The 15,808-nt window shown below is 46.6% G+C and overlaps 9 non-coding genes across 9 annotated transcripts; 3 read left to right on the top strand and 6 right to left on the bottom strand.

The window, feature by feature from the left end:
* Positions 1-2,488: 2,488 nt before the first annotated feature.
* Positions 2,489-2,560, bottom strand: trnad-guc (transfer RNA aspartic acid (anticodon GUC)). The gene has a single exon. It is a non-coding gene; the product is annotated as a tRNA-Asp (tRNA).
* Positions 2,561-3,802: 1,242 nt separating this feature from the next.
* Positions 3,803-3,875, bottom strand: trnak-cuu (transfer RNA lysine (anticodon CUU)). The gene has a single exon. It is a non-coding gene; the product is annotated as a tRNA-Lys (tRNA).
* Positions 3,876-5,677: 1,802 nt separating this feature from the next.
* On the bottom strand, positions 5,678-5,751 carry trnan-guu (transfer RNA asparagine (anticodon GUU)). The gene has a single exon. It is a non-coding gene; the product is annotated as a tRNA-Asn (tRNA).
* A 3,105-nt stretch (positions 5,752-8,856) lies between these two features.
* On the top strand, positions 8,857-8,938 carry trnas-gcu (transfer RNA serine (anticodon GCU)). The gene has a single exon. It is a non-coding gene; the product is annotated as a tRNA-Ser (tRNA).
* Positions 8,939-10,360: 1,422 nt separating this feature from the next.
* trnak-uuu (transfer RNA lysine (anticodon UUU)) lies at positions 10,361-10,433 on the bottom strand. The gene has a single exon. It is a non-coding gene; the product is annotated as a tRNA-Lys (tRNA).
* Positions 10,434-13,983: 3,550 nt separating this feature from the next.
* Positions 13,984-14,057, bottom strand: trnav-uac (transfer RNA valine (anticodon UAC)). Its single transcript has one exon. It is a non-coding gene; the product is annotated as a tRNA-Val (tRNA).
* A 626-nt stretch (positions 14,058-14,683) lies between these two features.
* Positions 14,684-14,756, bottom strand: trnav-cac (transfer RNA valine (anticodon CAC)). The gene has a single exon. It is a non-coding gene; the product is annotated as a tRNA-Val (tRNA).
* Positions 14,757-15,012: 256 nt separating this feature from the next.
* On the top strand, positions 15,013-15,094 carry trnal-cag (transfer RNA leucine (anticodon CAG)). The gene has a single exon. It is a non-coding gene; the product is annotated as a tRNA-Leu (tRNA).
* Positions 15,095-15,591: 497 nt separating this feature from the next.
* On the top strand, positions 15,592-15,663 carry trnaq-cug (transfer RNA glutamine (anticodon CUG)). The gene has a single exon. It is a non-coding gene; the product is annotated as a tRNA-Gln (tRNA).
* Positions 15,664-15,808: the final 145 nt, after the last annotated feature.

Genomic DNA, 15,808 nt, shown 5'->3' with positions numbered 1-15,808 from the left:
AAGTTGTAGACTTCTTTTAGGAAGACCAGAAAGGGCATTGCGATAGTCAATACGACTGGATACAACACGCAAAAGGTCCCCAGTTCGAAACTGGGTGGAAACATGGCCTTTGAAGTCCTTCATTCATTCATTCATTCATTCATTTTCTACCGCAACGACTGCTGCTGAGTCGATGTAGTGTCGTTTGGCCAAAGCGGAATTCAGAACAGGCTTGTGGCCCATGACCGTTTTTATGGTAGCTGGAGACTTCAACCAGTGGAATCCTTCCCATTTTCCGTAGCTCTTATCCTCATCAACGGACTGTATTCCCCACCCGTTACCAGCATGGGGACATTCCAACCCAAGATGGGAACACACTGGACCAGGGACACAGCAACATAGTAGGTGGCACAGACACAGCTTCACATTGCCCCCACTTTTAGACCCGACTGAAAAAGGACTCTCTTGCTTGGTGCGAACATGATGACCATTAGCATGTTAGCATTTAAGCTAATTTACTCATGTCTCAAGGCAAATAGACACATGGCATGATGTGGGGACACTATGGGACTGCCTTAACGCTTTTGAACCTTGGGGCTGTTTTGCTAGTTTTTTTTTTTACCCCGGACACAGTCTCTTTGAGAGGAGGCTGCGGTCCATCAGGACCAAAACCTCACGCTAAAAGAACAGTTCCTTCCTGTCTACTGTCAGCCTCATCAACAAGGCCCGGATCCCCCCCGACACTGTTCACACCCCACCTCTGCCTCACCCTGCCACTTTGACACTCTATATGCGTTAAATTAACGCTCAGTTTGGACTCTTAGGAAAAACAATCAGACTGCAAACAAAAAACAGACTGCGTACATATATTTATTCTGCATTCTGTATATTTTGTATTTTCATTTTTAATAGATGTGTCTGCACCTACTTCACCAAAACAAATCCCCAGTCGAGTTCAGCAGGCCCCGTCTCCACTGTAAACAGTGTGGACTTGGCACTGCTTCCCTTTTCGGAGGCGCCGGACGGTTTGCCAGAACCCCTTCGAGGCCGACCGAAAGTCGTGCTCCATGGCCTCACCGAATTCCTTCCACACTCGAGTTTATCCCTGGACAAGCGCCGAAGCTGCAGACCGTTTGGCCTGACAGTACCTGTCAGCTGCTTCCGGAGTCCCACAAGCCATCAATGCTGGATAGGACTCCTTCTTCAGGTTGACGGCGGCCCTGACCTCTGGTGTCCACCATCGGGTTCGGGGCCTGCCGCCACTACTGGCACCGACCGCCTTGCGGCAGCAGCTCCGGTCAGCCGCCTCAGCAATGGAGGCACGGAATATGGCCCATTCGGACTCAATATCCCGGTCCTCCCCCGGCTGGAACTGCTGGATGTTGAGGGACTGTCTTGGCTGGCACGTCTCTTCAACATTGCCTGGAAGTCGGGAACAGTATCTTTGGATTGGCAGACCGGGGTGGTGGTCCCCCTTTTCAAGAAGGGTGACCGGAGGGTGTGTTCCAACTATAGGGGGATCACACTCCTCAGCCTCCCTGGGAAAGTCTATTCCAGGGTGCTGGAGAGAAGGGTACGACCGTTGGTCGAACCTCTGTTACAAGAGGTCCAATGCGGTTTTCGTCCTGGTCATGGAACACTGGACCAGCTCTACACCCTCACGAGGGTGCTGGAGGGTGCATGGGAGTTTGCCCAACCAGTCTACATGTACTTTGCGGATCTGGAAAAGGCATTCGACCGTGTCCCTTGTGGCGAACTTTGGGGGGATTGGTGGCGCGCTACTACGTGCTATCTGGTCCTTGTACAAACGGGGCAGGGGTCTGGTTCGCATTGTCAGTAGTAAGTCGAGCCTGTTTCCGGTAAACGTTGGCCTCCGCTAAGGCTGCCCTTTGTCACCGATTCTGTTGTCCCGCAATGGCGTGTGAATGCACTCAAGAGCAATAAATGCATCGAGAACATCAGTAAAGGAAGCGTGAACTCTTTACTGGACCAGGTCAGCTAAGTAACAAAGACAATACATCTGCAAGCTCTTCAAAGGACACGTAAAGAGCACAGCCATAGCAGAGAATGGTTTCGATCCATCGACCTCTGGGTTATGGGCCCAGCACGCTACCGCTGCGCCACTCTGCTGCCGACATCTGTACAAGTACCCTGCTTTGTGCGGCTCCTTTTGAGTGTCCTCTGTTGTCAGTGAACCTCACAAGGTCACAGTTGTTTTTTTCCTGATCAGGGCACCGTTTTAGGTTGGGTGGATGAGTGACCGAAGGCGCCAGATTAAGGTTCCTTACGCTCAGGAGGCTCTGGTTGAAATCCCACAGCTGGCATTTTCCTGGTCAGCTCCATTATCCACGACTGGAATGATTTGGCAGCAAAAGACTGTCAGATTGTACAAGACACCTGAACACCTTGAGAAGAAGATTAAGAGAGGTTTTGTTCTGATGAGAAGGGTTTGTTTAACCGGACTGGTTGTTGCAACCGCAACGTGACATTGTGACATACAAAAGAGGAACTCCCCGTCGGGGAATCGAACCCCGGTCTTCCACATGACAGGCGGAGATACTGTCCACTATACTAACGAGGACTGCTGCTGAGTTGATGTGGTGTCGATTGGCCAAAGGGGAATTCAGAACACGCTCGTGGCCCATGACCGTTTTCATGGTAGCTGGAGACTTTAACCACTGAAATCCATCCCGCTTATCCTCATCAACGGACTGTATTCCCCACCCGTTACCATCATGGGGACATTCCAACCCAAGATGGCAACACACTGGACCAGGGACACAGCAACATAGTAGGTGGCACAGACACAGCTTCACATTGCCCCCACTTTTAGACCCGACTGAAAAAGGACTCTCTTGCTTGGTGCTAACATGATGACCATTAGCATGTTAGCATTTAAGCTAATTTACTCATGTCTCAAGGCAAATAGACACATGGCATGATGTGGGGACACTATGGGACTGCCTTAACACTGTTGGACCTTGAGGCTGTCTTGCTATTTTTTTTTAGAGGAGGCTGCGGTCCATCAGGACCAAAACCTCACGCCACAAGAACAGTTTCTTCCTGTCTGCTGTCAGCCTCATCAACAAGGCCCGAACCCCCCCCCCCCTGACACTGTTCACACCCCACCTCTGCCTCACCTTGCCACTTTGACACTCTATATGCGTTAAACTAACGCTCAGGTTGGACTCTTAGGAAAAACAATCACTTTCAGAATAACAAACAAAAACAGACTGCGTACATATATTTATACTGCATTCTGTATATTTTGTATTTTCATTTTTTAATAGATGTGTCTGCACCTACTTCACCAAAACAAATCCCCAGTCGAGGTCAGCAGGCCCCGTCTCCACTGTAAACAGTGTGGACTGGGCTCTGCTTCCCTTTTCGGAGGCGCCGGACGATTTGCCAGAACCCCTTCGAGGCCAACTGAAAGTCGTGCTCCATGGCCTCACCGAATTCCTCCCACACCCGAGTTTTTGCCTGGACAACCGCCGAAGCCGCAAATCGTTTGGCCTGACAGTACCTTCTTCAGCTTGACGGAGGCCCTGACTTCTGGTGTCCACCATCGGGTTCTGGGCCTGCCGCCACGACTGGCACCGACGGCCTTGCGGCCGCAGCTCTGGTCAGCCACCTCAGCAATGGAGGCACAGATTATGGCCCATTCGGACTCAATATTCCGGTCCTCCTCCGGGATGCAGTTGAAGCTCTGCCAGAGGTGAGAGTTGAAGACTCGACGAACGGGAGACTCTGCCAGACGTTCCCAGCACACCCTCACTACTCATTTGGGTCTACCAGGTCTGTGTCACGAAAAGAGCTGAACCGCCCAATGTGGGGCTCGAACCCACGACCCTGAGATTAAGAGTCTCATGCTCTCCCGACTGAGCTAACCGGGCCTTTTTCTGCCAAGATATCACTTTTTAATTTTTTTTTTAATTGATGTGGACTTCTTGATGTTTGATCAATTCCACAGCCAACCTAGTTTCTCAGGGAAAAAAGGAGCGAGAGGTTCAGTCATAGCTGAGAACTTTGGAAGTGTAGTCATCTTAACGCTCCCGTTATGTTCATTTGTCAGGAACAGCCATGATGTCAGTTTGCATGCTTATTTATCTGAAAGATGTCCAAAACCAAAAAAAAATCCCCACAAGCATTGTTAGTTATTCACTACTAACTCCATTACTAACTATTCTATCAATGTTTAGTGCAATGGTGTAACTTACCTCTCACAGGTAATGGTTTAATTAATTTTAATTGATTAATTAATTTAATTAATCAGAGGCATCATGATTAACATCATTAATCAGTCTGCATCAAAACATTATCTGAAATCCTGTAGCAGGTTTCTGGCATTGATTCCTAATTCAGTGTCCATCCCTGATAGATGGTAATGGTAATGGTAATCATGCCCGCGTGGCAGGCGAGTCTCTTTGCTTGTCTGATGTCTGTGTCGCATCCTGATTGGCTGGCAGCCAATGTCAACAACACGCGCGTGGCCCCCGCTTGGCAAGTGAGAATTCTGTGCGGGGAAACCCCATTGGATTTCGAGTCCAACGCATTAACCTCTCGGCCACCGTGACCACTTGGAAAAGACCAATGGGGGCAGGTGACCCCATTGTCCTAGAACCAAAATTTTGCTGATGTCAAGCATCAGCTGGCAACATGTGCATGGGAGGAAGACACATGGTTTGTGTGAGGGGCTACACAAGTCTTTCCACTTCTAGTTAAAAGCCAGGCACCTCACATCGTTTCCATAAAGTACCAAGGGATTGTCCTGTTGCCCTTGTATTTTGTGGGCAAAAAGGAGGCGTTTGCAAGTGGACCTCAGACCCTATCACTGGTCACCTGAACAGGGACTTGAATCCTGGACACTCAGATCAAAAGTCTAATGTTCAGGTGACTGTCTTTGTCTTGTCTGACCACTCTTTTGTCCAGAAGATATTTGGCTGATGTGGTTTGTTTTCTTAAACCTGCAAATGTCCAAATACACAAGGGTATTGTCTTTGTCTTTAGGCTTCTTTTAAATAACAGCATAGGGGCTGCTGAAACACAGAGAAGGCACTGCTGGGATACAATGTTTTCTGCATTTTGAACAATTTTCCACAGGAAAGACATATTTCAGATTGTTAGAATAAAATGTAGATACAGGTATTAATTTGTTAGTTATCACCCTTATATCCATTTGCTTAGACAATAGAAAGTGTTTGAATGTGCTGAAGAAGGAATGTTCCCGTGACCCTGATCAGAGACCCCCCAGTGACCCCCAGGATCTCCTGTTTACTAGACATGTCTGTCAAAAAATCACAACAGTGTACAGTGTCTTCTCTAAAGGGCCCGTGCTTACCAGTTGATGGGGTTTGACTTGATTCCTTTTAACATAAAATCATTCCGTCATCTCTTAATCTATAATCCTGGCTGGCGCTTTTGCAAAAGCTAATATTTTCAAGCAGAGCTTGAAAATATTAGGTCTAAAAGGTCTGTGTCTAAAAGGTCTGTGTTTCACCAGACCTGTGCAGAAACAAACAGAAACAATCTGTGACTTGATCAACCTAACTTCTGATCAAATGTGTTAGACCATGGAAGTTGGAATGTGCTTTTGAAAAGTCATTGACACACAGTTTGCCAATTGGGAACCACACAAGTGCTGTGCAAGAGTGGAGCGCAAACACAAATGAACAGAGACACTCATGCATCCAGAGAACGTCCCTGGGTGGGATCGAACCACCAGCCTCCCGGTTAACAGCCGAGCGCGCTGACCGATTGCGCCACAGAGACTCACACCCGCCCAACTTCTGTTCAGTTGAAGCCATACTAACGCATGCTATGCTTCCAGCATGCCCTTTGTTTTCGATGTGACTCGCACCTTCTGGCATAACAATCGAGGCATTGCAAACCAGGACACCAGCTTTACTCTTTGATGAACGCAAAGTATTTTTGGGTACAATCCAGGGGTCTTGTGCTCTCACGGAAATGGCTCTGTCCTTTTTCAACATGAGTTGAGACGAAATGTATTAAAATGGACAGACTGCATTGATCACTCAATCAGAATTTCTCAGTTTGCCAATTTCAGACTGCGTGACAAAGAATCAAGTCAAACTCCATCGACAGGATGGACAGGGGACAACAAAGCAGGGAAGATAAGGGATAGGGAGGAGAGGGGAAAGATGCGACCGCCTTTGTTGAGAGCCAGAGAAGAAGCTCTCATCTCTGCAAGGTCAAGTACAGTATGCCAGAAGATTTTACCTTGTGAGTTGTCCTCAGTCAACAAAGGCCTGGATAGCTCAGTTGGAAGAGTATCAGACTTTTAATCTGAGGGTCCAGGGTTCAAGTCCCTGTTCAGGTGGTGAAGGTAGGCCCCTTCCCTGAAATGTTAAACCTACTTCCTTTATCCTCCTTCTGTGGTCAAGTACAGTATGCCAGAAGATTTCTGCTCCTTCATCCTCAACACCGAGAAGTCCAAGGAGATGACCGTGCACACAAGGATTAACTTGTTTAAGTAAACCTTTTCGACCTAGCACCTTTGCGATCTTCCAGGACTGTGGGTAAACACCATTCTCAATAATCGGCTCCTGAATCAACTTTGCTGCCGCCCTCAGTAACCTCCCAACCAAATTATAAATACCACATGGCTCATCGCTTTTAATGGAATGCAACAGTTTTACTACCTCATCTACACTTACCCTCTTAAATTGAAATCTAGGCACTTTATCCTACATGGTCTTGTTCTTTATAATAGAATCTGACAGTCTACCATCAACATCTATCATCTGATCTCTAATCAAATTTACTTTATTGATAAGAAATTGAGAAATTTGCACAATTGTCAATCTGCCCCCACTTTGGACACATCGTCGTGATTCATTGTTTGGCAACTGCTTTGTGACTTCGCCTGTCCCCTTAAAAGCACCTTCCTTCAGGTTTCCATAGTGTCGTGGTTGTCACGTTTGCCGAACACGCAAAAGGTCCCTAGTTAATTTCACAGCCGACCAAGTTAGGAATTGTGGTCATACAAGAAGGGGGTTGTTTTTTGTATTTGGAATACAATGTTTTCTGCATTTTGAACAATTTTCCACAGGAAAGACATATTTCAGATGTATCAGCAAAAGAGTTGAACCGCCCAATGTGGGGCTCGAACCCAGGACCCTCAGAGTAAGAGTCTCATGCGCTACCGACTGAGCAAAACGGGCCTTTTTCTGCTGTAGATATAATTTTTTGTTTTTCTTTTTTATCGATGTGGCCACCTTGATGTTTGATCAATTCCACAGACAACCTTGTTTCTCAGGGAACAGAAGGAACAAGACTTTCAGTCATCAGTAGTTCTACAAACTCCGACTCAGGCCACATCTTTGTACCCGACATTTCCAATTTATGATCACTCTGCAACTGCCTCTGAACAGACACCCATGTCCACCCTCTCTTGGGGAACATTTGATTTGACTCAATTAAATGACACACTCAAACCAAAAGACCATAGTTGGAATCCTCCCAACCCCGTTGGCACATCATGTCCCCACCCCGAGGTTATCAAACTCGCTCCCAAGGAAATGTTGGAACTTGGGAAAGCATGAAGAATGGCAAGAAGTAGGATTAAGAATCCGGCTTCTTGCCAAAAGCCTACCCTATGGTAGAAGATAAAATATGCCTTTATTCGTCCCTCAGTGGGGAAATTTGCAAGGTCCCGCAAGTTCCGCAACAGCAGGGGGAGTACCTCAGTATGTTTACAGACCATGGACTCCTCCTAAATTTAGATACATAGCCTTATCCATGCCAAAACCACACAACAACCTTGACCAAATCCTGACTGACATAACTGACTTGGTACATAATCACCGTCTCAACGGAACTGAATTAGCCCAACTGTTGACATTGACCACAGGCTCCAAGTATAGTGCTTTTTGTACGGCCATTTAGCCAATTTGGCCAAAGGGGAATTCAGAACACCCTCGTGGCCCATTACCATTTTTATGGTACCTGGCGACTTCAACCCGTGAACTCCACTGTACCGCTTATCCTCTACAACGGACTGTATTTCCCACCCTTTACCAGCATGGGGACATTCCAACCCAAGATGAGAACACACTGGACCAGGTACACAGCAACATAGTACGTGGCACAGACACAGCTTCACCCTACCCCCACTTTTAGCCCAGACTGAAAAAGCAGAAAAACCCTTTTGCAGCTGAAATTGCTCAGTTGGGAGCGCGTTGGATTGAATCTCTAAAGGTCTCTGGTTCAATCCCAGTTTTCAGCACAATTGCTGTTTACATCGTGAGTTGGCAAATAGTTTGTAAAGGGGTGACTTTGTTCTATTGATTTCATCAACGTCGATCACGACAACACAGCCAATTACATATTAAGACCAGACAAGTGCAGTTGGGAGGTGACATACAGAATCCTGATGCATATCATGTTACAATCAGACACAAACAGGACGTAGGACTCGACCTTGAGTTCGCGCAAATGTTCACAGCATTAGGTCTGCAAAGTGTTCAGCTGATGCACATTTACTGGAGAGGAAAATGGGCTTTTGTCACGGTAGCCATGCTACCAAGATTGTCTGTCCACTTGAAGTGTGGTGATGTAAAAATGCACTAGTTTTGACCACACCTGTATTTTTAGTAAACATTATTAGCATGCAATGAATCAAAGTATAAGCTACGATGTCGGAGATCAAGAACGCTTTTGTTGGGGAAAAAAAGCCAGAACATATCATTTCGACAATACGGGTATCAAACCCGCTATTTCTTGCATGTAGAGCAAGAACTCTAGCCTTTGAGTTAAATCCCCCCGCTGCACAAGAAGGCTGCCACAATTTCTGCAACACCAAAACACTAATTAAGATGTGTCATTTTAAGTCCACAAGACCATCCCCACGAAGGAGATGAGGTGACCGAGAGGTTAAGGTGATGGACTGCTAATCCATTGTGTTCTGCATGCATGGGTTCGAATCCCATCCTCATCGGACTATACTAATGCACCAGTTTTGACACCACCTGTGTTTTTAGGAAACATCATTAGAATGCAATTAATCCAAGTATCCGGTACGATGTGGGAGATTGAGAATGCTTTTTTGGCAAGAAAAAGGCATAATATACCATTTGGAGAATGCAGGCATCGATTCCACTTCATCTCACATGCGAAGTGAGCGCTCTAGCATTTGTGGTCAGACAAGAATGGGATTTGTTTTTGTGTACTTCGAATGAAATGTTTTCCGCATGTTGCAGAATTTTCCACAGGAAAGAAATTTTCAAGATGTATCACCAAAAGAGCTGAACCACCCAATGTGGGGCTCGTACCCACAACCCTGAGATTAAGAGTCTCATGCTCTCCCGACTGAGCTAACCAGGCCTTTTTCAGCCAAGATATCACTTTTTAATTTTTTTTTTAATTGATGTGGACTTCTTGATGTTTGATCAATTCCACAGCCAACCGAGTTTCTCAGGGAACAAAGGAGCGAGAGGTTCAGTCATAGCTGAGAATTTTGGAAGTGTAGTCATCTTAACCCTCCCGTTATGTTAATTTGTCATTTGTCATTTGTCATTCGATCAATGCCCGCATTCTCCATGAACTCCTTTGTTTTTTTGATGAAATGTTCCCAAGTAGCGAATACTAATCCGGGCCCCAATCCCGATATCTAGGCCAAATACAGCCATAGGTATCACCCTAAACCCAGTCCTAACCTAAACCCAGTCCTAACTGCATTCTCCCTTCTGGCACCTTGTCTTGTCTTGTTGTGGTATCAATGCCCACAGTCTCCAAGGAGTTCTTTGCCTTTTGTAGAAGAGATGTTGGGATTGGATCACCCCTTAGCATCCGACAAATACCCCAAACCAGGGGAATTACCTCAAATGGTAAAGTGCTTGCTTAGCATGCGAGAAGTAGCAGAGTCGATACCCGCATTCTCCAAGGAATCCTTTGTATTTTGTAAAAGAGATGTTGGGATCGGAAATGAGTCCAGGATCTATCCCTCAGCGTGAGACAAATACCCCAAACCTAATCCTGGCCTCGTTCTCTAGATTAGTCTCTTATCATGGAATAGTGAAGAAACCCAGTACGTGATTTATTGTTCTCAAGTAGCGCATCAAGGTGACCCCAACCATTCCACCGAGGCCGAAGACAAATCCTACCTCCAGTCAAAACCTATCCAAATGTCAATTCCCTGAACGGAAATCGAACCCGGACCACAGCGGTGAGAGCAGCAAATCCTAGCCACTCGACCACCAGGGACTGCTTTTGGTCTGCACTCAGAAAGGCAGAGAGTGTGTCGCTTCTCTTTGGCCTTCTCGGTGTTGAGGATGAGGAAGCAGAAGTCTTCTGGCATTTTGGACTTGACCACAGGAGGAGGATAAAAGAAATTGGTTTCACATTTAATACTTCTCCTCACCGCCTGAACAGGGACTTGAACCCTGGACCCTCAGATTAAAAGTCTGATGCTCTACCAACTTAGCTATCCAGGCCCTTGATAAATAAGGACAACTCAATGAAGACAAAATCTTCTGGCATACTGTACTTGTCCTTGCAGAGATGAAGAGGCCCCGGTCCCGAAATGTCCACCCCCAAGATGGACTGAGGTCTTACTATCCACATGGACAATCCAAATATCTTCTGGACAAAAAGAGTTTGTCGTCAGACAAGACAAAGGTTGAGCCAGTCACCTGAACATGAAACTTTTGATCTGAGTGTCCGGGATTCAAGTCCCTGTTCAGGTGACCAGGTCTGAGGTCCACTTGCAAACGCCTCCTTTTTGCCCTCAAACTACGAGGGCAACAGGACAATCCCTTGGTACTCTATGGAAACTACATGAGGAGCCTGGCTTTTAACTGTAACTGGAAAGGCTTGTGGCCCCGCACACAAACCAAGTATCTTCTGATCAGCTGATCCTTAACATCAGCTGTCACAGACATTGGCGTCGTTTGGGGACCTCATCCTGATCCACGGTTACCACTGATTTGTAGAGTAAGTCAATAAGTCATCATACTCTTACAGGAAGACTCAGTCCAAACACTCAATTGCTGCAGGGCAAGTAGGTTCCACCAAGACTTGAACTTGGACCACTGGATTCAGAGTCCAGAGTGCTAACCATTACACCATGGACCAGGGGTCTTGCTCTCACGGAAATGGCTGTCCTTTTCCAACAGGAGTTGAGAGGAAACGTATTCAAATAGACACTCAAATGATCACTCAATCAGAATTACTCCGTTTGCCAATTTCAGACTGCGTGATAAAGACTCAAGTCCAACTTCATTGACAGGGAAGCGGAAGTCCTTCAGACAAGACGGTATTGCCATTCTTTCCTGGCAGACATAACATAAGAAACAGCTTGTCCTTCGAGCCGGACTTGAACCAGCGACCTAAGGATGTTGTTTTGGGGCAAATGAGTACAGCCAAGCGTTTGACGGCGTCTTCACTGTGTATTGCTTTCCTTTTCTGAGATGCCGGATGGTGGTCCAGAATCTCTGCGAAGCCGTCCGGAAGTCCTTCTTCATGGCTCCTCCAAACTCCTCCCATGTCAGAGTTTTTGCCTTAGGGAATGCCAAAGTCGCGGACCGCTTGGCCTGTCGGTTCCTGTCAGCTGAAGTCCCATGAGCCAAAAAGGCCCAATAGAACTCCTTCAGCTTGACGGCATCCCTCACCAATGGCATCCGCCTTAGGGCCACAGGCGCCTCGACAATGGAGGCACAGAACATCCCTGCCTCCCTCTGGATCTTGCAGGTCACTGGGAAGATATTTGGCTCAAAGGACCATTTGGTCCCGAACATGAAACTTTTGATCTGAGTGTCCGGGATTCAACTACTTGTTCAGGTGACAAGGTCTGAGGTCCACTTGCAAACGCCTCATTTTGCCCTCAAAATAAATAAAACAAATAGACAAAGATGTCTCCTTTGTAGGGAAAATTGTTCCAGAAATTATGGGCTTTTCTTCAACAAAACAAGACATCACAATCGCGGCTTGAAAGAAACACCTTAGTCACCCTCGGGGTCACTTTGATATCTCGGTGGACTCAACTTGTGCCCTTGGAGTCAATGGTTTGTAAATAGGCTTGTAACCTCCTCTAACCTTGTCTGGATGGCTGGATGTCTGGCCTTTTGAAGAATGAAGTTAAGGTCCTTTCAGCCAGCCAATAAGCCTTTTCAAGCTATTTGCCAAGTCACAACATAAACAGGGATTGTTCTGAAAACCGGGCTAGAACCAGGGACCTTTAGAACTTCAGTCTAACTTCCTCCTAAGTGAGTATTTCAGCTTCTGAGGTGGTGTTCTGCTTTTTCAGTCGTGGGTAAAAGTGGGGGCAGGGTGAAGCTGTGTCTGTGCCACGTATGTTGTTGTGTACCTAGTCCAGTGTGTTCTCATCTTGGGTTGGAATGTCCCCATGCTGGTAACGGGTGGGGAATACAGTCCGTTGATGAGGATAAGAGCTACGGAAAATGGGAAGGATTTCACTGGTTGAAGTCTCCAGCTACCATAAAAACGGTCATGGGCCAGAAGCCTGTTCTGAATTCCGCTTTGGCCAATCGACACTACATCGACTCAGCAGCAGTCCTTGTTAGTATAGTGGCCAGTATCTCCGCCTGTCACATGGAAGATTGCGCGATTCGATTCCCAGACGGGGAGTTCCTGTTTTGTATGTCACGTTGAACCTTGAGCAGGGTTGCGGTTGCAACAACCAGTCCGGGAGAACAAGACCTCTATTCATCTTCTTCTCCAAGTGCTCAGCTGTGTTGTACAATCTGACAGTCCTTTGCTACCAAATCATTCCAGCCGTGGATAATGGACCTGACCAGGAAAACGACAGCTGTGGGATTTCAACCAATGGCTCCTGAGCGAAAGGAGCCTTAATCTGGTGCTTTAGACCACTCATTCACACAACCCAATACGGTGCCCTGATCAGGAAAAAACTGTGACCTTGTGAGGTTCGCTGACAACGGAAGACACTGAAATGAAGCCGCACAAAGGAGGGTACCTGCACTGTTTACATGTCCGTTGAACAGGTAGACCGGGATTCAATTGGCGGACTTGAAATTGTTCTCATGTGCAGTGACAGCAGTTCACAGACCGAGGACCAATACAAATCCTATCTCCAGTCAAAACCGAACCAAATGTCAGTTCCCTGACCGGGAATCGAACAGCAGCCGCGGTGGTGAAAGCACCAAGTCCCAGCCACTAGACAACCAGGGACTGCATCATGGCTGCACTCTGAAAGGCAGAGACTGTGTCGCTTTGACGTACTCCAGCAAAGGAATACAGTTATGAGACTGGACTTTCTCTGCCAACACTTCATCAGCAGGGGAATTAGCTTAAATGGTAGAGCGCTCGCTTAGCGTGTTAGAGGTAGCGGGATCAATGCCTGCATTCTCCATAAACTCCTTTGTTTTTTTTGATTGAAATGTTCCCAAGTAGCGAATACTAATACTACAGCGAATGCCAAAGCCGCGGACCACTTGGCCTGTCGGTTCCTGTCAGCTGAAGTCCCATGAGCCAAAAAGGCCCAATAGAACTCCTTCAGCTTGACGGCATCCCTCACCAACGGGTTCTAGGAGTACCGCCACGATAGGCCCTGACCACCTTAGGGCCACAGCCGCCTCGACAATGGAGGCACAGAACATCCCTTCCTGCCTCTGGATCTTGCAGGTCACTGGGAAGATATTCGGCTCGAAGGACCATTTGGTCCTGAACATGAAACTTTTGATCTGAGTGTCCCGGATTCAAGTCCCTGTTCAGGTGACCAGGTCTGAGGTCCTCTTGCAAATGCCTCCTTTTGCCCTCGAAATACAAGGACAACAGGACAATACCTTGGTACTTTATAGAAACTACATGAGGAGCCGGGCTTTTAACTGGAACTGGAAAGACTTGCGTCCCCGCACTGTCAGAAGTGGGATTTGAACCCATGCCTCATTAGAGACTGCAACCTGAATGCAGCGCCTTCAGCATCCTTACCCCCCAGGTTTACACATATCCTTGTTCCCATTTATCACCTTGATTTTTTTTGTAAAAGGAGGCCTTGAAAGGCCATGTTTCCACCCAGTTTCGAACTGGGGACCTTTTGCATGTAAGGCAAACGTGATAACCACTACACTATGGAAAACTGAAGGATGGGGCTTTTAAGGGGACTGAGCTCAATTTTATTTCACATATTAAAAATGTTACAAAAACAGGATTTTATTTTTCATTTAAAGAATATAGCCAGAGTCCGCCCGTTCCTCTCTCGGGCAAATAGAGAGATGCTGATGCATGCTTTTATTTCCAGTCGTATTGACTATTGCAATGCCCTGCTTTCTGGTCTTCCTAAAAGAAACATCACAAGTCTGCAACTTTTACAGAACAACTTTTGCTGCACGTGTGCTGACGAGGAACAGAAGGCAGGCGCATATTACACCGCTTAATGGTTTTTAAATGTCTTAGGGGTTGTGGGCCTTCTTATTTTTATTAATGGTATATATCTTTCTTTCTTATCTCTCAAAGGTTTTTAAATTCTTAGGGCTTGTGGGCCTTATCTTTCTGAATTTCTTTTACGTTATGAACCATCGCGGTTCCTCAGGTCCTCCAACACCGGCCTGTTATGTATTCCCAGCCCATCAGTCATCCGGGAAATATGGATTGTGTGTCCAAATTGAGGATGGATGCTTGTGTACACACCTTCAGACATCAAACACATATCCTTGTTCCGGTTTGTCACCTTGATTTTTTTGTAAAAGCAGGACTTGAAAGGCCATGTTTCCACCCAGTTTTGAACTGGGGACCTTTTGCGTGTGAGGGAAACGTGATAACCACTACACTATGGAAACCAGAAGGCAGGGTCTTTTAAGGGGACTGGCAAAGTCACAAAGCAGTTGCCAAACAATGAAACACGACGATGTGTCCAAAGTGGGGCCAGATTGACAATTGTCCAAATTGACAAAGATTTCTCCTTTGTAGGGAAAATTGTTCCCGAAATAATGGGCTTTTCTTCAACAAAACAAGACAAATGCGGCTTGAAAGGTGTTTGATCAATTCCACAGCTGACCTAGTTTCTCATGGAGCAGAAGGAGTGAGACCTGGAGGGTCAGGATGGCCGAGCGGTCGAAGGCGCTGCATTCAGGTTGCAGTCTCTAATGAGGCGTGGGTTCAAATCCCACTTCTGACTCCTCATGTATTTTCCATAAAGTACCAAGGTGTTGTCCTGTTGCCCTTGTATTTTGAGGGCAAAATGAGGCGTTTGCAAGTGGACCTCGGACCTTGTCACCTGAACAGGGACTTGAATCCCGGACACTCAGATCAAAAGTTTCATGTTCGGGACCAACGGGACCGGCTCGAAGGACAAGCTGTTTCTTATGTTATGTCTGCCAGGAAAGAATGGCAATACCGTCTTGTCTGAAGGACTTCCGCTTCCCTGTCAATGGAGTTGGACTTAAGTCATTGTCACGCAGTCTGAAATTGGCAAACGGAGTAATTCTGATTGAGTGTCTATTTGAATACGTTTCATCTCAACTCCTGTTGGAAAAGGACAGCCATTTCCGTGAGAGCAAGACCCCTGGATTGTACCCCAAAATACTAAGCGCTCATCAAAGAGTAAAGTTGTTGTCCTGGTTTGCAAAGCCTCCATTGTTACGCCAGAAGGTGACAGTCAAGTCCAAAACAAAGGGTTCCATGGTGTAATGGTTAGCACTCTGGACTCTGAATCCAGTGGTCCAAGTTCAAGTCTTGGTGGAACCTACTTGCCCTGCAGCAATTGAGTGTTTGGACTGAGTCTTCCTGTAAGAGTATGATGACTTATTGACTTACTCTACAAATCAGTGGTAACCGTGAATCAGGATGACGTCCCCAAATGACGCCAATGTCTGTGACAGCTGATGTTAAG

This window comes from Doryrhamphus excisus, linkage group LG6 (genome assembly GCF_037039965.1).
Source record: "Doryrhamphus excisus strain RoL-2023G ecotype Guam linkage group LG6, RoL_Dexc_Guam_v1.1, whole genome shotgun sequence".
NCBI classification, from domain to species: Eukaryota; Metazoa; Chordata; class Actinopteri; order Syngnathiformes; family Syngnathidae; genus Doryrhamphus; species Doryrhamphus excisus.
This window is presented reverse-complemented; position numbering and strand designations above follow the sequence as displayed.